This window comes from Microcaecilia unicolor, chromosome 4 (assembly GCF_901765095.1).
Source record: "Microcaecilia unicolor chromosome 4, aMicUni1.1, whole genome shotgun sequence".
Classification (NCBI taxonomy): Eukaryota; Metazoa; Chordata; class Amphibia; order Gymnophiona; family Siphonopidae; genus Microcaecilia; species Microcaecilia unicolor.
In genome coordinates this window covers 263685123-263707192 of record NC_044034.1, presented here as the reverse complement: position 1 = coordinate 263707192, position 22070 = coordinate 263685123, and the positions used below count along the sequence as shown (strand labels likewise).

The window sequence follows — 22070 nt, the reverse complement described above, 5'->3', positions numbered from 1 at the left end:
TATGTCCAGTTTGAGAATTTACATCTGCTGTCTTATTTTGCAATGTAGAGCAATGTTCTGTTTTTCTGGTATTGTGCTGCATGCAGAGTCTGTATGCTAATTTGGTTTGTGTCATTTTGGGTATACTGGAGCTGTAACAGCTTACAGAAATTATAATGAAAAAAAAGTTATTTTTCTTCTCCTGTACTGGTGTAATGTTTTCAGTGGTTACTGTTTATATGCGCCTTGGCTGGTAGGGCGTGGCTAAATGTGCTAACATTGTCTAGTTCAGCACACTATTAGCAGCCAAGGTCGTACAAAGTTAATTATGTTCAGTGGAAAATAAATCTGTTGGCTCAGGCTGCTTGCCATCTGAATAGTCAATCACTGTTTCATTATTGCTACCAAGTATTACATATTAAGAGGATTCATTTTAATTCATTTATCTAGTCCTTACTTGCACATGGTTTTGCTTTTTAAACCCAAAGGTTTCATAGTATAGCATTTTTCATGTTTGAATTAGTTTTTGTCTACAAGTTCTGCTTGATGTCTTTATTTGAAATAAAAGAAAATGTTTAAAACTTATCTTGTCAACAAGGGGCGGGGCTGGGGGGCCCCAGTGAACTGGTCTGCACAGGGCCCCACAGTTGCTAAGACCGGCCCTGCTGGGGCTGCTTGATAACAGTGATCATAATATGATCGGATTTGATACTAGCTTTGAAGTAAGAATACATAGGAAATCAAATACATTAGCATTTAACTTTTAAAAAGGAGACTATGATAAAAATGAGAAGAACGGTGGAAAAAAAAACAACTTAGAGGAGCGACGTCGAGGGTCAAAAATTTACATCAGGTGTGGATGCTGTTCAAAAACACCATCCTGGAAGCCCAGGCCAAATATATTCTGCATATTAAAAAAGGAGGATGGAAGACCAAACGACAGCTGGCGTGGTTAAAAAGTGAGATGAAGGAAGCTATTAGAGCTAAAAGAAAATCCTTCAGAAAATGGAAGAAGGAACCGACTGAAAATAATAAGAAATGGCATAAGGAATGTCAAGTCAAATGCAAAGTGCTGATGAGGAAGGCTAAGAGGGACTTCGAGAAAAAGATTGCGTTGGAGGCAAAAACACATAGTAAAAATTTTTTGGGTATATTAAAAGCAGGAAGCCTGCAAAAGTATCTGTTGGACCACTAGATGACTGTGGAGTAAAAGGGGCGATCAGGGAAGACAAAGCTGTAGCGGAGAGATTAATTGAATTTTTTGCTTCGGTCTTCACTGAGGAAGATTTGGGTGGGATTCCGGTGCCAGAAATGGTATTCGAAGCTGACGAGTCGGAGAAACTTAATGAATTCTCTGTAAACCTGGAGGATGTAATGGGGCAGTTCTACAAACTGAAGAGTAGCAAATCTCCTGGACCGGATGGTATTTCATCCCAGAGTACTGATAGAACTGAAAAATGAGCTTGCGGAGCTACTGTTAGAAATATGTAATTTATCCTTAAAATTGAGTGTGGTACCGGAAGATTGGAGGGTGGCCAATGTAACACCGATTTTTAAAAAAGGTTCCAGAGGAGATCCGGGAAATTATAGACCGGTGAGTCTGATGTCGGTGCCGGACAAAATGGTAGAGACTATTAAGAACAAAATTACAGAGCATGTTCAAAAGCATGGATTAATGAGACAAAGTCAACATGGATTTAGTGAAGGGAAATCTTGCCTAACCAATCTACTACATTTCTTTGAAGGGTGAACAAAAATGTGGATAAAGGTGAGCCAGTTGATATTGTGTATCTGGATTTTCAGAAGGCGTTTGACAAAGTACCTCATGAAAGACTCCAGAGGAAATTGGAGAGTCATGGGATGGGAGGTAGTGTTCTATTGTGGATTAAAAACTGGTTAAAAGATAGAAAACAGAGAATAGGGTTAAATGGTCAGTATTCTCAATGGAGATGGGTAGTTAGTGGGGTTCCCCAGGGGTCTTTGCTGGGACCACTGCTTTTTAACATATTTATAAATGACCTAGAGATGGGAGTAATTAGGTAATTAAATTTGCTGATGACACAAAGTTATTCAAAGTTGTTAAATAGCGGGAGGATTGTGAAAAATTATAAGAGGGCCTTACGAGACTGGGCGTCTAAATGGCAGATTACATTTAATGTGAGCATGTAGGAAAGAGGAATCCGAATTATAGCTACGTCGTGCAAAGGTTCCACCTTAGGAGTCACGGACCAAGAAAGGGATCTAGGTGTCGTTGGTTTGATGATACATTGAAACCTTCTGCTCAGTGTGCTGCTGCGGCTAAGAAAGCAAATAGAATGTTAGGTATTATTAGGAAAGGAATGGAAAACAAAAATGAGGATGTTATAATGCCTTTGTATCGCTCCATGGTGCGACTGCACCTCGAATATTGTGTTCCACTATATATTTTTTTTTAGATGTGGCGACCAGAATTGAACAAATTCTGGTCGCCACATCTAAAAAAAATATATAGTGGAATTAGAAAAGGTGCAGAGAAGGGCGACAAAAATGATAAAGGGGATGGGACGACTTCCTTATGAGGAAAGGCTAGGGCTCTTCAGCTTGGAGAAAAGGCGGCTGAGGGGAGATATGATAGAGGTCTATAAAATGAGTGAGTTGAACGGGTAGATGTGAAGTATCTGTTTACACTTTCCAAAAATATTAGGACTAGGGGACATGCGATGAAGCTACAATGTAGTAAATTTAAAACGAATCAGAGAAACCTTTTCTTCACTCAATGTGTAATTAAACTCTGGAATTCGTTGCCAGAGAATGTGGTAAAGGCGGTTAGCTTAGCAGAGTTTAAAAAAGGTTTGGGCGGCTTCCTAAAGGAAAAGTCCATAGACCGTTATTAAATGGACTTGGGGAAAATCCACTATTTCTGGGATAAGCAGTATAAAATGTTTTGTACTTTTTTGGGATCTTGCCAGGTATTTGTGACCTGGGTTGGCCACTGTTGGAAACAGGATGCTGGGCTTGATGGACCTTTGGTCTTTCCCAGTATGGCAATACTTATGTACTTATCTTTGATTTTGGGCTCTAGGCATATGTTTAGCTTGCCTATGCATTAATCCTTCACTGTTCACTACTACTACTATTTAGCATTTCTATAGCGCTACAAGGCATACGCAGCGCTGTACAAACATAGAAGAAAGACAGTCCCTGCTTCCTCTCTTTCCTCCAGACACTCATATCCCCTTTCTCAGCACCCTCTCTGGAGGTTCCTTCCCCTTTCTTACAGCATCCCTCCTGGCACTTTATCCCTTCTCATTCCCTCTCTCCTGAGGATACTCCCCATTCTCCCTCCCTCTAGAAGCTCTTCCTATCCATCTTTCAGCCTCCTCACCCTTTTCAACCTGTCCTTCACAGGCTCTTTCCCATTCCCCTTCCCTGGCTTATCCCTCCCTTCCTTATCCTCCCAGGCTGAGTAGGACCATGAGGTTATCTATCTTCAATGCCCATCACATCCCCTCCCTAGCCAGCAGCAGGTGAAGTGTTTACCCAGATGTCCTCTCCTGCCTGAGGTGGGGGTTGGTCTTGTAATATGATGGCCAGGCAAGCAGCAGAAGAGTTCATCTGAGTAAATCCTTTTTCTGCTATATTGGAGGGGGGGGGGGGGGGGGCAATGAAACTATGGCAGGGAGTGAGATTGGAGCAGGCAAAGAAAGTGCCCAGAAACTCTCTAGCTGCATGATACCCAGGGCAACTGCCCTATATACCTCCCTGCCTCTGTGGGCCCAACTCCAACAGAAATTACCATTGCAGAAAACAACCAAAGGATTGCTGGAGCGCTAACCATTCTCACTTAGGATGACCTCTCTAAAAAGTACATAGTCCTTTAGCAGGTACCTAGGTGCACTCATTGATCAGGGTTGGTACAAAGGGATTAGGTGCTCTAGACAACCCTTCAGCCTTGCACTATTCTCTCCCCCACCCCACTCCAATTAACATTTAGGCCCTTTGGTCCACCCCAATAATCACAATCACCTCAATGCCTCTCTTTGCCTAAGCCTTTACATGGGGTGACTGACTATCCACTCACTCTGCACCTGGACTAGCTTGCTGCACAACCTGTAACTTAGACCAGTTCCTCAAATCTTAACAGCACATATGATTTGCCTCAGTTTAGCCACCCATCTATTTATCCCAGTTGACTTTGTACTACCCAACTTGTCCCTATCTATATATCTGACCTTGCCCCCTTGGCTACATAGTAAGAGGTTTCATTGTATTGTAGGAATAGTATTAGCATCATATATGTGTTATTTGAATGTTCTAATGCAGGCTTATAAGTTGTTTCATTGGTATTATGCTGACATTGTAACATAATTAATGACGGCAGATAAAGACCTGAACTGTCCGTCCAGTCTGCCCAACTGTCACACTCATTATCAATTCATGATTAAGCAGCAATGAATGTGATGTAAAATACTTGTTCATGGTCTGTCTCTCTTTGGCATTTCTGGGACATAGACCATAGAAGTCTGCCCGGCCCTGTCATATCATATCTCTGTTATTTGAATGCACTTCCATGCTATTAAATATCATTTGTATTGTATTCATATTTATCATATTTCTGTTACAAGATTGTTCTTTAGTGCTGTTAAAATTGTATATTTCTGATACTGTTTCCTGTTAGTCTATTACTAGGTTTCAATTTGCTCTTTCCAAATTTACCTCATTGATTATATTTATGCTTTTATTTGGTCATTTTACTATTGTTATGGTGTTAAAATTTGTAGATTTTTATGTTAAACTTTACCTGCTGTATACCACCTAGGGTGCATCTCTACCACTACTATTAAACATTTCTATAGCGCTACTAGACTTACGCAGCGCTGTACAAATTAACATGAAAAAACATCTCTTAATAAATCCCAATAAATAACACGACTCATCCCAGAATAATCTGGGTAAACGTGCTATTTTGAAACTGCCCACTATCAGTACTGGTAAAAGTATCTGTTGTTTTTTCTTTTGAATTTGTATGGCTGTCTGGACTTATTCTTTTGCTTTGACTACAGCTGCTCTTTGTTGCCCCCAGAAACTGCTGCCCTAGATGACCGCCTAGTCCTGCCTATGGTCATTTCATAAGATATTTTTTTAAGAAATGTGCATACAGTGAAACTGTGTGCAGTGCACTCTGGGACTCCCACTTAATCTTACTGCAAAACCTTGCCACTGACAGACCCTTTGCAAAAACACACTCTCCAAACATCAGAATTAGAGTTCTTCCAGATATCTTACTGGCCGAGACCTTTAACCTCTCCCTGTGTCTTCAAGAAGCAATATCCTGATCTTTCTATGCTAACGTATGCATCTTATTTTCTTGTTAATATTCTAAGAAAGTGCAAATATTTGACCTTTGCACAGAACATTTGTTTCTTGGACGTAAACAAAAAAGATGGGTTAGCAGACTGCATCCCAGAGAATTTTGCCTCCAGAGGTATAGTGCAATTTAGTTGCAAGAATGAAATCCTCCATTTTAAGATCAGCTGCAATTTGACCAGCTGACGAGCAGAGTTGCATTTTAGGAAATTAGTCAGCACTTTTGCAAGTGGCAGACTGTGATTTGGAAAGGAGATCCTTCAGGATTTGAGCTGCTCTCCCACCCGCTGACTAGTTACAGAAATCTTATAGCAGCTGGCTGTCAGAGCTGCCCTTAAATGCCACAGGTCAACATGTGATACTCTGAATCATGGCAAGAAGTCACAGAAGTTCAGGCTCAACATATGGTATCAGTCCCAGAGCTGTAGAAGTTAGGGGCTTCAGAGGTCTTAATGGGCCAGAGCTGAGCTCAGACTTTAGCACTGATGTTAAGCGCTGAAATATAAGCAGATAGGCAATTCAGAAGAGCTTGCTTATGCCAATAAATTATGAACACGTAAAGTGCAGAGAACATCAAATACAGAAGCTGAACATGTAAGTTGTTTATGGCACCCAAATCGTATCTTCTTCAACAAGGCCTACAATGAGAACCTATAACCTCACTAAGGCCACTCAATTATGAACACACACCTTCTATAACTACCCTATCAACTCTCTTCCTTCTTCCCTCTCCCCTTCCTTAATCGCTACACATTAATAACTGTATCTGATATCCTGTTATGACAATGTTATCAAATCTATGTAAGCCACATTGAGCCTGCAAATAGGTGGGGGAATGTGGGATACAAATGCAATAAATAAAATAAATAAATATATAGGGCATTACAACCAAGAGACACTTATTACTAGTTAGAGATCTCAATACCAAAGAAGTGAGGGGACAGTCAGGCAACAGGAGGATAATATGACTCACAGAGCTATTTAACTGGTTCTCAGTATTACACTATAAACAGTCAGTAGTTATTTGTGAACATAACCTTGCAGTGTACTTTACAAAAACTCTTCCTCAGGCTATTTTAGCTTTAGTTCACAACACAACACTCCCCTTCCATGCCTAGCCGAACCAGACTCCGGCCCCTGGCCCAGGACAGAACCAGACCCTAAACTCGGATCTGATTATCTGCTTGACTCCTAATCGCAGCCTAAATCAGGCTCCGCCTTTCAATAAGGATCTGCAGCCAGTTCACCTCATTTCTTTCTTCCATACTACCACTACACAGATGGTTTACAAAAGTAGTATCACACCCAATTATAGTGCAAGCTTTATTTCAAATCTTCATTGCAGAGTCACTGTGCTTTTTTACAAATAAGGAAAGGGAGGAAAAGATTTCAGAAGCTCAGCTTCATTGTCAAAATCTTTAGATATAAATCATATTACTGAGCTTCTGAAATCCTTGCCCTCTCTTTCTTTATTTGTAAACTAGTAAAAAAGGCCCGTTTCTCAAACAAATGAAATGGGCGCTAGCAAGGTTATCATGTATTGGTGATTATGTTTTTAAGGGAGCTGTTAGGAGAGAGACTGTGTGAGAGTGAGAGAGTGTGTGTACTTCCTTTGTCTTCCCTGCCCTCCATCCATGTCCAGCATTTCTCCTCACTTCCCTCTATCCATGTGCATCACCTTCCTGACTTCCCTCCCCTCCATCCATCCATGTCCAGGAACTCTGCATTCTCCCCTGCCCTCATCTCCATCCACCCATATCCAGCAAATTTCCTCTCTCCCCTGCCTCCTCCATTCATCCATCCATGTCCAGAAACTCTCCATTCTCCCCTCCATCCATGTCCAGAAACTCTCCATTCACCCCTGCTCTCTCCTCCATCCACCCATATCCAGAAAATTTCCTCTCTCCCATGCCCCTATTCATCCATCCATGTCTAGCAATTCTCCTCTCCCCTGCTCTCCCCTCCATCCATGTCTAGCAATTCTTCTCTCCCCTGCCCTCCCCTCCATCCAAGTCCAGCAACTCTCCATTCTCCCCTGCCCTCACCTCGATCCATCCACGTCCAGCAATTGTCCTCTCCCCTGCCCTCCCTTCCATCCATCCATGTGCAGGCAATTTCCTCTGTCTCCTGCCACCATTCATCCATCCATGTCCAGCAATTCTCCGCTCTCCCCTCCCATCCATGGCCAGAGATTCTCCCTGCCCTCCCTCAGCTTCCTGACAGCCCTCCTCTCTGTTCCTTTCTGCCCCCCACGCATTAAACCGTTTTATTTTCAGGCGCAGCGACGGCAGTGACGAGGAGAACACAGCAGGATCGCCTCTAGCGTCTCCCTTCGCTCACACAGTGTCCCGCCTTCCGCATTGATGTATTTCCTGTTTCCGCAAGGGCGGGACACTGTGTGAGCGAAGGGAGAAGCTGGAGGCGAGGCCGCTGTGTTGTCTTCACTTCCGTGGCTACACAATGAAAGTAAAAAGGTTAAGCGGGGGGGGGGGGGGGGGGGGTTGCGGTTCCTGCCAGTGGGAGCGTGCAGAATGCTGTGACGTCAAGAGGTGTTACAGAACAGAAGGCGACGAACACAGGCATCCAGATGATGGAACGTTGGAGGTGCAAATTATTATATTAGATAAGCACAGTGACTCTGCATTGAAGATTTGAAATAAAGCTTGCACTATAATTGGGGTCGTGATAATATCAAATAGCAAGTTTGGCGCCATTACAGATGATATAAAAGTAGTATAAAATTACAAATTAAAAATACAATAAAATATGCTTCAAAAAGAAAATACAAGGGGCTGGGCCTACGTTTAGCAGGCATTTACATAGGGTGACTGATTATACACCCATTCTGCACCTGGACTAGGTTGCTTATATCTTGATTAACTGTACAAAGAACTTTCCTTGAATTTGGCTAACCATCAAATTATCCCAACTGACTCTGTACCACACATCTTGTTCCTATGGGGCCCTTTTACTAAGCTACGTAGGTGCCTAAGCGCACCCAACGCCTGTCAATTTTGAGTTACCGCTCGGCTACCACGTGGCCCTTGTGGTAATTTCATTTTTGATGCGTGTCCACTAGGCGCACTGGAAAATATTTTTATTTTCTGGCGCGCGGGTGGTAATTGTCATTCTACGTGCGTAGACCATTACTGCCCGGTTACCACGTGAGACCTTACCACTAGGTCAATGGCTGGTGGTAAGGTCTCAGACCCAAAATGGACGCGCGGCAATGTTCATTTTGCTGTACATCCGTTTTCAGCAAATATTCTAAAAAGGCATTTTTTAGAGGTGCACTGAAAAATGATTCTGCGCACGCCCAAAACATTCGACTACCGCAGGCCATTTTTCAGCACGCCTTTGTAAAAGGGCCCCTTTGTATATATCTGCACTTGGCGCCTCAGCTATATGGTAAGCTGTATTGTAAAAAAAAAGAATTAGATTCATAACAATGTTATTTGAATGTTCTAATTGTGTGCTTATTAGATATTCCATTGCTATTATGCTTATATCGTATTATATCTCTGTTATTTGAATTTCAGTGCTCTTTCATGGTAGTCGTATTAGTAGGTCTCAATTTGCTGCTTTCAAGTTTTCCTCTTTCATTCTGTCTGTGTCTTTACTTGTTCATTTTACTATTTATTTATTTGGTACATTTTCCCACATGAGCAGGCACAATGTGGCTTACATTAAATCAAGAGGATACAATACATAGATGGCACAGATTTGGAATGAGTCAGGAGGGGAAGGAACATGGGATGACATGGGGTAAATGTCAGGGGCGAATCGCCAACAAGTAAGAGAGGTTAAACATTGTAGTTGCCAGTGGAATAAGCCTTGTCAAAATAAGAAAGTTTTTAAGGACTTACATAGTAACATAGTAGATGACGGCAGAAAAAGACCTGCATGGTCCATCCAGTCTGCCCAAGATAAACTCATATGTGTATACCTTACCTTGAATTTGTACCTGTCTTTTTCAGGGCACAGACCGTATAAGTCTGCCCAGCAGTATTTCCCGCCTCCCATCACCGGCTCTGGTACAGACCGTATAAGTCTGCCCTCCCCTATCCTAGCCTCCCAACCACCAACCCCTCTTCCCCCTACCTGCTCCGCCACCCAATTTCAGCTAAGCTTCTGAGGATCCATTCCGTCTGCACAGGATTCCTTTATGCATATCCCACGCATGTTTGAATTCCGTTATTGTTTTCATCTCCACCACTTCCCGCGGGAGGGCATTCCAAGCGTCCACCACCCTCTCTGTGAAAAAATACTTCCTGACATCTTTCCTGAGTCTGCCCCCCTTCAATCTCATTTCATGTCCTCTCGTTCTACCGCCGTCCCATCTCCGGAAAAGATTCGTTTGCGGATTAATACCTTTCAAATATTTGAACGTCTGTTCCTCCTTTCCTCCAGGGTATACATGTTCAGGTCAGCAAGTCTCTCTTCATACGTCTTGGAACGCAAATCCCATACCATCCTCGTAGCTTTTCTTTGCACCGCTTCCATTTTTTTAACATCCTTCGCAAGGTACGGCCTCCAAAACTGAACACAATACTCCAGGTGGGGCCTCACCAACGTCTTATACAGGGGCATTAAAACCTCCTTTCTTCTGCTGGACACTCCTCTCTCTATACAGCCTAGCAATCTTCTAGCTACGGCCACCGCCTTGTCGCACTGTTTCGTCGCCTTCAGGTCCTCAGATACTATCACCCCAAGATCCCTCTCCCTGTCCGTGCCTATCAGACTCTCCCCGCCTAACACATACGTCTCCCTTGGATTTCTACTCCCTAAGTGCAACACTTTGCATTTCTTCGCATTGAATTTTAATTGCCAAACGTTAGACCATTCTTCTAGCTTCTTCAGATCTTTTTTCATGTTTTCCACTCCCTCCAGGGTGTCCACTCTGTTGCAAATCTTGGTGTCACCTGCAAAAAGGCAAACTTTACCTTGTAACCCTTCGGCAATGTCACTCACAAATATATTGAACAGAATCGGCCCCAGCACCGATCCCTGAGGCACTCCACTACTCACCTTTCCCTCCTCCGAGCGAACTCCATTCACCACCACCCTCTGGCGTTTGCCTGTCAACCAGTTCCTAATCCAGTTTACCACTTCTTGAACAGTTGGTGATCGACGAGCTCTTTAAGTTGTTTTGGCAGAACAATCCATGATTTTGGACTGATGTAAGGGAAGGATGAAGCATAAAGGGTCTTGTATTTGACATTCCTGCAGGTGGGATAATGTAGATTGAGGTAGGTCCTAGCAGTTCTCAGGGCATTTCTGGATGGTAGATTGATTAGATTGAGCATATATTCAGGGGCTTCTCCATAAATAATGATTTTAAATGTAATACGTTCTCTTACAGGGAGCCAGTGTAGTTGAAAGCGTAGTGGTTGAGCGGGAACAAAGCACGATTTCCCCAGTATTAACCTTTCAGCCGTGTTTTGTGCTGCCAGAAGCCTTTTCAGAATATAATCCCGGCAACCAGCATATATCCCGCTACAGTAGTCTATATGAGATAGGACCAGCCAGTGAACAAGGGTACGGAAAAGCTCCCTTGTTAAGAAATGCCTGATACACTTCAGCCTCCACATTGCGTGGAACATTCTTTTTGTGATGACTTGCACTTGAGTGTCCAGGTGTAAGTGGTTATCCAACACAACTCAAAGGATTCTCAGGCTACTGCAGGTCGAAAGTTTGTGGTCCTTAATGATGAGTGTACTTTGAACTACTTTATTGTACTGGAACATTGTGTTTTGTCTTGATTGGGTTTAAACAGAAACACCTTTGCCCAGGAATCCATGATGGAAAAACTGGTGTGTCTTTTATCGGAGATTTCGGCTAGTGTTGACTTGAAAGGGATGTAGATGGTCACATCGTCCGCATAAATGAATGGGTTAAGGCCAAACTTAGATAATGCTTTTGCTAGTGGAATCAGCATAACATTGAAAAGGGTCAGAGAGAGGGGTGAGCCTTGAGGTACCCCACAATAGGTTTTCCAAGGTGCAGAAATGATGGAATTAGCTTTGACTTGGTAGGTACGGGAGGATAGGAAACATTCCCACTTTATACCAAATGTGTCCAGCAGGTAGATTAGAAGCTCATGTTCCTTGTCATCAAGCAGATGAAGCCATTACGTATGGGTTATGTCCATCAACCAGCAGGGGAGATAGAGAGCACTCAAACCTTCACAGTGCCCTCTTGGCCAGCTAGCTCCACTGCCTCTTCAGTATTCTCTATCTCCCTTAGCAGGGTGGCTGCAGCTTGTTCGAGCTCCAGAAAAATCTGCCGGGAGGTGGTTCCTGGCTTGCCAGTTGTTAACCGGGGTGTTGGAGGCTATAGCAGCTTCACTTTAAAGGCACATAGGTTAGCCCTTTCCCTGCCTTACCCATACCTCTGTGGATGTGGACATATTGCCTTGCTTTCCCTGTCCTTACCCACCAACAGTGGATGCAGGCGTATAGGTTCGCCCTTTCCCTGCCTTTCCCACTCATCTGAGCCTCCGGAGTCTTCAATACCTCTGCTTTCCTCCCAGCTTAAAAAAAAAAAAAAAAAGTTGCGTCGCGTTTTTAAACGCACAGACGCTGGAACAGAGGTTTTTGACCTGATTTTCAGCAGGATCGTAGTTGTACACTAGATCCTTTGAGGTAAGAGTGTTTTCCAACTCCTCCGGGGTGGGCCCGCGATCGGGGCGATTTTGGCGCGAAACCGCCATTTTGGATTTTACCGCCGTTTTTCGGCGATGGCTGCGGACAATGTAAAGCGCTGTTCCACTTGTGGCAAGCGCAAATCAGCAGCAGGGCTCTGTAAATCGTGCTGTATTGGCGTAGGAGCCGGCCTGAGCATGGCGAGCGATGTTTCTTCCCGCTCTGAGCTGGCAGCGGGTGCCATTTTGCTTACACCGCATGGCGCGGCCTCCATGGACACGGAGAGACCTGAGCCGGGTGGGGCACCTCAAGATGAGGTTATTTCAGGAGTGGCTAGCACCGGACAGGATTTGGGTGCCCAGGGTGAGATTTTCTCCCCAGATTTTGTGCTTTTGCTGCATAAAGCGTACATGATGAAAAGAGCCCTTCCTCAAGGGTCGCCTGAGGCTCCTCTGATTGCCCCCCGATGGATTCTGGCCTGGGACTGCCCAGTGAGGCTTTTTTCCCCGGATGCTTGGCCTAAAGATAAGCGCGGAAGGGTTAATTCCCCTTCAGATTGTGGTGCACCTTTTTCCTCCCCGTGGTTGGGGTGTGAGGATTCGGAGAACTCTGACAGACGTTCTTGGTCTGAGGAAACAGAGTCAGGTGCGGATTTACCACAGGATCTGGATGATCCCTCCGCGGTGAGGATTTTCCACCGTGATGAGCTGCCAGCGCTTATTTCAGATACCCTGCAGGCCCTCTCGATTGAAGATCCTGACAGTGGCATGGCCTCCTCGGGTAATCCCAGGATGGCTAGTACCAAGAAAGCTGCTCGGGCCTTCCCTTTGCATGACTCCATCCTAGAGCTTGTTTCGGCTCAGTGGGCTGACCCCGAGGGACCTTTGAGAGTTTCCAGGGATATGGGGCAGTTATACCCTCTGCGTGAGGGACATATGGCTCGTTTTCAAATGCCTACAGTGGATGCTCTAGTCACTGCGGTGACAAAGAGAACTACCCTCCCTGTTGAAGGAGGTGTTGCCCTGAAGGATGTTCAAGACCATAGGCTGGAAACAGCGTTGAAATGGTCCTTTGAAATTGCAGGTCTCACTGTTCGGGCGTCTGCATGCAGCTGTTATGCTGTGAGAGCCTGCCTAGCTTGGCTGCAACAGGCAGTGGCTCAGCCCGGAGATGGAGCGGAGCCCTTCTTGGATGTGGCTCCGCGGATGGAGGTGGCCTTGTCCTTTCTGGCTGATGCCCTTTATGACCTTGTCAGAGCTTCGGCTAAACAAATGGCAGTAGCAGTGGCGGCTCGCCGTCGTCTGTGGCTATGACACTGGGCAGCGGACATGGCCTCTAAGCAAAGGTTGGTGAAGTTGCCTTTTCAAGGACTTCTCCTATTTGGTGAGGAGTTAGAGAAAATTGTGAAAGGCCTGGGTGATCCAAAACCCCAGCGCTTGCCCGAAGATAGGCAGAGGCCTTTCTCTAAGGGCCAGGCGGTCCACTCCTCGTACAGACCTCGCTTCCGTGAAGCTAGAAGGTACCGCCCGGGGCGTTCTGCTGGGTTCACTTCACATGCCCATGGTCAGCAGAGGAACTCCTTTCGCTCGGACAAGCGTTCCGCAGCCGGTGGCTCAAGACCAGGAGTTCAGGGGCGACCCTCTCAATGATGGTGCGCCGGCCCTCTCCTCGATGCCTGTCATCGTAGGACGGCTTTCCCTCTTTGTCGAGGAGTGGGCCAAGATTTCCTCAGATCAGTGGGTTCTGGACCTGATTAGAGATGGATACAGAATAGAATTCAACGCCCCAGTAAGAGACGTGTTTGTGGAGTCCCGATGCGGTTCTGCCGTCAAACGGGCGGCGGTGGAGGAGACTTTACAAGGTCTGATTCAGTTAGGGGCAGTGACCCCGGTGCCTCCCGCCGAGCAAGGCTGCGGCCGATACTCCATCTACTTTGTGGTGCCGCGAAAAGGTGGGTCCTTTCGCCCTATTCTGGACTTAAAAGAAGTGAACAAGTCCCTGAGAGTGCGGCATTTCCACATGGAATCCCTGTGCTCCGTCATTGCGGCGGTTCAGCCAGGAGAGTTTCTCACGTCTCTAGACCTGAAGAAGCTTACTTGCACATACCGATTTGGCCCCTGCACCAGACGTTTCTGAGGTTTGCGGTGTTGGGAAAACTTTTCCAGTTCAGGGCCTTGTCTTTTGGCCTCGCCACAGCTCCCCGAACCTTTTCGAAGGTAATGGTGGTAGTAGCTGCTTTTCTCAGGCGAGAAGGTATCAGGGTTCACCCGTACCTAGACGACTGGCTCATCAGAGCAGACTCTGCAACAGAGAGCTTACAAGCTACAGCCAGAGTGGTCTCAGTACTGCAATCTCTAGGCTGGGTCGTCAATATGGCCAAAAGTCACCTGTCCCCTTCACAATCTCTAGAGTTTTTGGGGGCCAGGTTCGACACAGTCTCGGGCTTTGTGTTCCTACCCGAGCTAAGGCGGTGCAAGCTTCAGAATCATGTCCGTCTGCTCCTGAAGATTCCCCGCCCGCGAGCTTGGGACATTGTCCAGCTGCTGGGATCGATGACAGCCACGATGGAAGTGGTACCCTGGGCGAGAGCGCACCTGAGACCTCTACAGTATTCCCTACTCCAGAGATGGTCTCCTATTTCTCAGGATTACCAATGCAGACTTACTTGGCTCCCTGCGGCCCGTCTCAGCATGGAGTGGTGGCTCTCGGACAGCATGCTGCGGCGAGGAATGCTGCTGACGCTCCCCGTTTGGTGCCTAGTGGTAACAGATGCCAGCCTGAAGGGCTGGGGCGCACACTGCAAGGGGAAGCATGCCCAGGGTCTATGGACACCCGAGGAGTCGGAGTGGTCCATCAACTGCCTAGAGTTGAAAGTGGTGTTTCAGGCGCTTCTGGCCTTTCAAGTGACCCTGGAAGGATTGGCTGTCAGAGTGATGTCGGACAACATGACAACGGTGGCCTATATAAATCGACAAGGCGGAACAAGGTGCAGAGCACTAGCCGCGCAGGTCGAACTGATTTGCCACTGGGCCGAGCTGCATCTTCAGTGTCTGTCAGCAGCTCATATTGCAGGTCAGAGCAATGTGCAGGCTGATTTTCTGAGCAGGCATCAGATCGATCCAGCAGAATGGAATCTGGCAGACGAAGTATTCCTGCAGATCTGTGCCAAATGGGGCAAGCCCGTGATGGATCTAATGACGACAAGTGCCAATACCAAAGTCCCGTGCTTCTTCAGCTGATGGAGAGATCCTCGCTCGACGGGGTTGGATGCCTTGGCTCAACCCTGGCCTCCGGGTCTACTTTATGTGTTTCCCCCATGGCCCTTGATAGGGCGCCTGCTCTTGCGGATTCGGCTGCACCCAGGAGAAGTGGTCCTCATCGCCCCGGATTGGCCAAGGAGACCTTGGTATGCAGACCTCCGACAGATGCTCCTGGAGGCTCCTCTGCCGTTACCTCTGGTACCGAACCTGTTGACTCAGGGACCGGTAGCCATGGAGGACGCCGGCCGCTTTGGTCTTACGGCATGGCTATTGAGAGGGCGCAATTGAGGGATAAAGGTTATTCCAATAAAGTTATTTCCACTCTCCTGCAAGCCCGCAAGCGGTCCACTTCCGTGGCTTATGCCAGGATTTGGTGCCTGTTTGAGTCTTGGTGTACTTCGATTCTGGACTTTTTGCAGGAAGGTGTACAAAAAGGCTTGGCCTATAATTCCCTGCGGGTGCAGGTGGCAGCGTTGGCCTCCCTTCGTGGTGAGGTGGAAGGCGTGTCTTTGGCTGCTCACCCAGATGTGGCACGGTTTCTTAGAGGGGTGCTTCGGCTCCGACCTCCAGTGTGAGCACCCTGTCCAGCTTGGAACCTGGGGCTAGTTTTGAAAACCCTGCAGGCATCTCCTTTTGAGCCGCTTCGGCGAGCATCGGAGAAAGACTTGACACTGAAGGCCGTTTTTCTGGTGGCCATTACCTCGGCGAGACGGGTGTCGGAGCTCCAGGCGCTGTCCTGTAGAGACCCATTTCTGCAATTTTCAGAGTCCGGAGTCACAGTTCGGACCGTGCCTTCCTTTATGCCTAAGGTGGTTTCAGCCTTTCACTTAAACCAGCCTATTTTCTTGCCCTCTTTTTCAGAGGAAGAGTTTCCAGAATCTTTTGGGCAGCTGCACCTTTTGGATGTGGGCAGGACTCTGCTGCAGTATCTGCGAGTTACTAACTCTTTCAGGACTTCTGATCATCTGTTTATTTTGCTATCTGGTTCTCGCAGAGGGTCTCCAGCGTCTAAAGCCACTATTGCCCGCTGGCTCAAAGAAACTATCTTTTCAGCTTATCTGCTGGCCGGCAGGGTTCCGCCTGTAGCCTTTAAGGCACATTCTACTAGAGCGATTTCTTCCTCTTGGGCTGAAACTGGAGCACTCTCTCTTCAAGAGATATGCAGTGCAGCAACATGGGCTTCTAAGCTCTCCTTTGCCCGACATTACAGGCTGGATGTGGCTGCCAGGAGGGATGCACGTTTTGGTGCACAAGTGCTAGCGCATGGTGTGGCTTGTTCCCACCCTATCTAGGGATTGCTTTGTTACATCCCATACGTAATGGCTTCATCTGCTTGATGACAAGGAAGGGAAAATTAGGTTCTTACCTTGGTAATTTTCTTTCCTTTAGTCATAGCAGATGAAGCCATGAGCCCTCCCTGTATGATTGTCTGTATGCTGTGAATCTGTTTTTCAGGTTCTGTTCTAATTTCCTGAAGTTCCTTCCTTGGGAGAAAGTTGGAAAACAATCTTCAGGATTCATGTTCAGTTTAAATTTAGGAGGATGTGTTCATTCCCTCCAGGAGGCGCGTGTGTTCCCCTCCAGTTCTATAAATAGGAGGATGAGTTCATTCCCTCCAGTGTGTTGGGAGGATGTGTGATTCCCTCCAGGAGGCGCGTGTGTTCCCCTCCACTTATACAATAAGGAGGATGAGTTATTCCCTCCAGGAGGATGTGCATTCCCTCCTTTATGAGTTCATGCCCTTGTGATGGGCCATCGTTCGCTGTGAGGAAAGCTCTTGTGATTCCCATTGCGGTTTGCCATACTGCTTTGGAAGCTTCAAATACTGAAGAGGCAGTGGAGCTAGCTGGCCAAGAGGGCACTGTGAAAGTTTGAGTGCTCTCTATCTCCCCTGCTGGTTGATGGACATAACCCATACGTAATGGCTTCATCTGCTATGACTAAAGGAAAGAAAATTACCAAGGTAAGAACCTAATTTTCCCATCCACCATGTCGAACACGCTGGACATGTCAAATTGGAGTAATAAGATTTTTTTCCCCAGTGGCTATTTCTCTTTTGAAATTAGACAGAAGGGTAACCAGAAATATTTCGGTACTGTACTGCTGACGGAACCCCGATTGTGAACAGTGTAGAATGTCGAAATTCTTCATGCAGTCAGTTAGCTGAATGTTGACCAAACTTTCCATGGTTTTAATAAGTAATGGGATGGATGATACTGGCCGATAATTTGAAATGACATTCACATTTATTTTTGGGATCTTGGGAATTGGAGTGAGAAGAATGCTCATAAGGAAAAAGACCCTGTTCGAGCATGAAGTTTAGAAAAGAGGTAAAATCAACGATGAAGCATTCTGGAACAGATTTTAACAGTTGACCAGGGCATATATCAAGACCGCAATACTTCTTAGAGAACTTAGATAGCACTCTTGCTACATTATCAACTGATACTCTGCAAAAGGCGGTCCAGCTGCGGTCTGCTCGGCAGAGGTCTGGGGGTGAGTCCAGTGTTAAGAGAAAGTCCTCGATGACAGCAGTACTGTTGTTATGCTGTTAAAATTGTAAGTTTGATGTTAAATTGTACCTACTGTACACCTCCTTGGGAGAAGCTCTTCATATAAAGGCAGTTAATAAATCCCAATAAATAAATAAAAATGATATGTAAGGATGATTTTTAAAATCCCTGGTGATTACTTTTGATGTAATTTTCCTGGGTTACTTTTATGTTCCTCCCCATGGATGTGGGCTATGTTTTTGCAGTTGTGGTTTAGTTTCATTTTTTTTTCTTTTCCTAATGGGATTAATGTATGATTACTGCAAATATTTTTTGTTGATTTCTGATTTGAAAATTATTCTAAAATGTTAATTAAAAAAAAAGAAAGAAAGAAAATGCAACTTGGGTGGAGGTTGATTTCTTAGAGATCTGTACATGTGGATATACTACATTATCAGAATTTTATGTATTTGTTTTTAATCAACCCAGTTAAGGAAATTTCTGGATAGTAAAAAGACAGGTCCTTCTATTGGTACTTTATTTTATTCACTAATATAAGGGTTAGGGGAGGTTGATTATATAATATACATTTTCCTTGTTTGTTATTTCCTTTTAGCCTTGCTCTCAGCTTTCCATCTCTTGGGGCCCTGTTTACTAAGGCACATTAGCGTTTTTAATGCACCTACAATTAACACATGCGCTAAACGTACATGGTTAACCAGCATTAAAAACACTAATGTGCCTATAACGCAGCTTAGTAAACAGGGCCCTTGATTTCCCACTTGTTACTGTGGACTTGAAACGGGTTTAGACTTATTTCTTTATGTAATGATATTTTTTTCCTTCCATACTTTCTTTTTCATAGACAGTATTGTAATAATATGTATCTGGTCAATATTCAGACCATTTTTTTAAACACTGGCTGCCACAGGCTGATTTAGACCTAGATATTCAGCACTGGATACCAGCACCGACTATCCAGATCTTTGGCAGCCACTGGAAGTTAGTCCGGTGCCACTTATATTAAGTCAGTATCCAGTAGATAAATCCAGGATAATTATTCAGACACTGGTGCTACATGCACGGATAACTTCTGGATCTGCTTTAGCTGCACCCCAGACTGCCCTAGCATTAACTGGATCATGCCAAAGTGGGCAGCAGCAGCACCCAGCCACTACCGCAGCCAAGCAGAGATGTTACGTTATTCATTCTACCCCACACCTATGGAATGGCTGGTGGGGATGCCCAAGCCTTGCCAGCTGAAGTGGTTCACTGCCTGAGCCCCTACCCATGCTGTCTGAGAAGTGAAGAAGTTGACAATGTGCTTTAGCATGCGACACCGGTGCTCCCACACATGATCAATTCAGCAGCATGAATGGAGCATGGGCGGGAGTGCTGACATCAGCAAAGGGCCCCGTTTACTAAGCTGCGCTAGAGGCGCGCTAGTGATTTTAGCACACTCTAACCATTAGCACGCGCTGTGTAGGCGCCCACAATATTCCTATGGGCGCCTACACAGCGCGCGCTAATTTTGTGCTTGTGCTAAAAATGCTAGTGCACCTTAGAAAACAGAGTCCAAAGTATGCTACTACCTTCTTCACTGCTCAGGCAGCACAGGAGAGGGCTTGGGCATCCCCGCCAACAAAGCTAGGATTTAACGCTACTGGGGAAGAGAAGAGAGGAAATGTGTGCCCCCCACCACCAGTCCACTCTCCCTAAAAAAGTGGGGCTCTGCCTATGTCCCTGCTGTACCCCATCAATAATAACCCATGTTACTTTCTCTCTCTCCACTCCCCATCTTTTAACACTTCACTTTCTCACAGATAACCATGTCTTCAACTTTTTCAGGAAGCCCATGTACTGTTTCTCCAGCCTCATGGCAAGCAGCAACAACATTTGTTGTTTTATTTTATTATTTCTAATCAGGAATGACAGAAAAGAAAATTGATTCCATTTTAATGCACGCTAGGACAATTTAGTGCATGTTAAAATGATTCAGTCTCTGTGAAAAAAAAACACAGAAATGATATTAAAATAAAAATGAAAAAAAAAAAACCATCACCAAGGGGAACCCCCCCCCCCCCAAATACAATAAACATTTTTTATAATACACACTACCTTTCAATGGCTTACCCACACTTTAGACTGTAGTTTCAAAGATCTGAAGCAATCTGAACTCTCAATTTGAAGGGGGTTTGAACCTAGCACCTCTTTTACAAACTGCAATAAGCAGTTCATTTGGGAATTAGTGTGTTGACAGCTTATACAGCAGCTTAAAACTTCAGAAGCACCAATTTTTACATCACCAAATAATTGTGGAATGGGGTGGGGAACAGGGAGGGACCGGATGAGGACCTTGTCTTACACTTAACCCTTTCATGTCCCTTGATGTCAGGTGGCAACTGAAATAACATTTATGGGCATGGAAATATTATGGGCACAAAAGGGTTACTGTGTGGTAGGGTAGCATTTATTAACAATTAACATGAGCAGTTAACACCCTGCTAACTGCATTGCAGATAATGTGGATACACAACGAATGGTATGTGTACTGTATTGTCTACATTAACTATATGGGAAGATGCCAGGCGCATCCATGACAATTAACACAGAAGCTGGGCAGTAACTGCACATTAATGAACAGTGATTGTCACAGCTTAGTAAAAGAGGCCCCTAGTTCGAAATGGCTCTACAAGACATCTCCCAATGAAATATCAAACTTGTGCTAATGGATGGTTAGTGGCAGGAGCAAGCTTTTCAATCCAGCTTTACATTAGCTGTACCACATAGGACTATGGCTCTAAAATGATGTCTTAATATTTCCAAACACAAGATAGAAGGCATAGTACTGAGGACACTCAACTTTCCTGAAATCCTCCGATCTAAAGGGTGCCTATGCACAGACTACTCTATTCTTCCTTCCCAATATGATATTTAAAAGAGTATGGTATCGCTTAATGGTTTTTGCAGTTATGAGTGGAGGAGTAGCTTAATGCTTACTGCAGTGGCCTGAGAACCAGGGGAGCCAAGTTCAATTCGCACTGCAGCTCCTTGTCACTCTGGACAAGTCACTTAAGGGTCCTTTTACTAAGCTGTGCTAAAGGTGACCTGTGCTATTATTAGTGCATAGGTTTCCTGCATGCTGAGGCCACATTTAACACGGGGTAAAATGGCTGATTTTTGTATACCAGCAATAATGGCCATGCCCTAATTTTTCCAGTAGCGTGTGAGCCCTTAACTATACCTATTTTCTAGGTGGTAATGGCTCGCACGTTAATCCATTAGCGCTGAACATGTCCACTCTCTGCACCCAGTGCTAAAAAATTTTACTGCATGTAAAGCGTGCATACATGTCAAAACTACCACGAGCTACCCCAGCAGTAGGCATTTTCAACTTGCGGTAAGCACGTATTTGTGCTTACTGTAGCTTTGTAATAACGCCTCTTAACTCTCTATTGCCCCAGATACAAAATAATTACCTGTCTATATTATGTAAAGCACTTTGATTGTAACCACAGAAAGGCAGTATATCAAATCCCATCCCATCCCCTTTCTCTTTCCTTCCTTGAATTTCCCTGTTTGGGTTTAAATGGATTGTCAATAGGTTTTGGGCATAGTAAGTTCCACAAGTAAAAAGCAAGCTGGCAAAATCCAGTTTCCTACAGCAGCACCCAGTCAAATCCTAATTTAGGAAGAGGTTACTGCTGGCTTATTGATGTATGAGAATTACTCTTTAGGATCCCTTTCCCTTTGATTATATTAGCTCTTTCTTTTGCTAACACAACACTTCAGGCAGCTGAAGCAATCCATTATATATATACACTTTTTAAAATTGGATTAACAACTTGACATTATGCTAAATTTATGAAATTATTTTATCTCTTTAAAGAGCTAGAGCAAAATAGGTGAACATAAATTATTGCCAATTTTGCAAATTTATACTAACTCTTGCAGTTTTTCAGAAAACATGAGCTTTATACTTTTTCATTGTGCGACTTTCTGAGAAGAAGAAAAAAAAACCTTAGATATTCTCTTGTAAAAGAGTATGGCTCATGATGCCTTGTTTCCATCACACTACCACTCCATTTCCTGTCTCATGTAAAGAGATCTTGTAAGTGTAATTTTCTGATTCTTGTTTTAGCTATGAACATTTATGGCTGTAAAATCATGTAGGATAGTTCTGTAATTAAAAAAAATCTGGAAAAATGAAAGAATCAGATCTTCATGGGATGTTTTCTTGCAGAATGCCAAGTTTAAAGGTTGTTTGATTTTAAAATAGACTTCGTTTTTCTTAAATTACAATTCAATTTTAAGTACAATAAGCAATGACTGGGTGTAGGCTGGGTGTG

General features: G+C 44.8%; 1 protein-coding gene across 1 annotated transcript in view; it reads left to right on the top strand.

Moving 5' to 3' along the window:
• Positions 1-22070, top strand: part of SEPTIN10 (septin 10) — a 188133-nt gene that overhangs the window by 1147 nt on the left and 164916 nt on the right. The window lies entirely within an intron of this gene.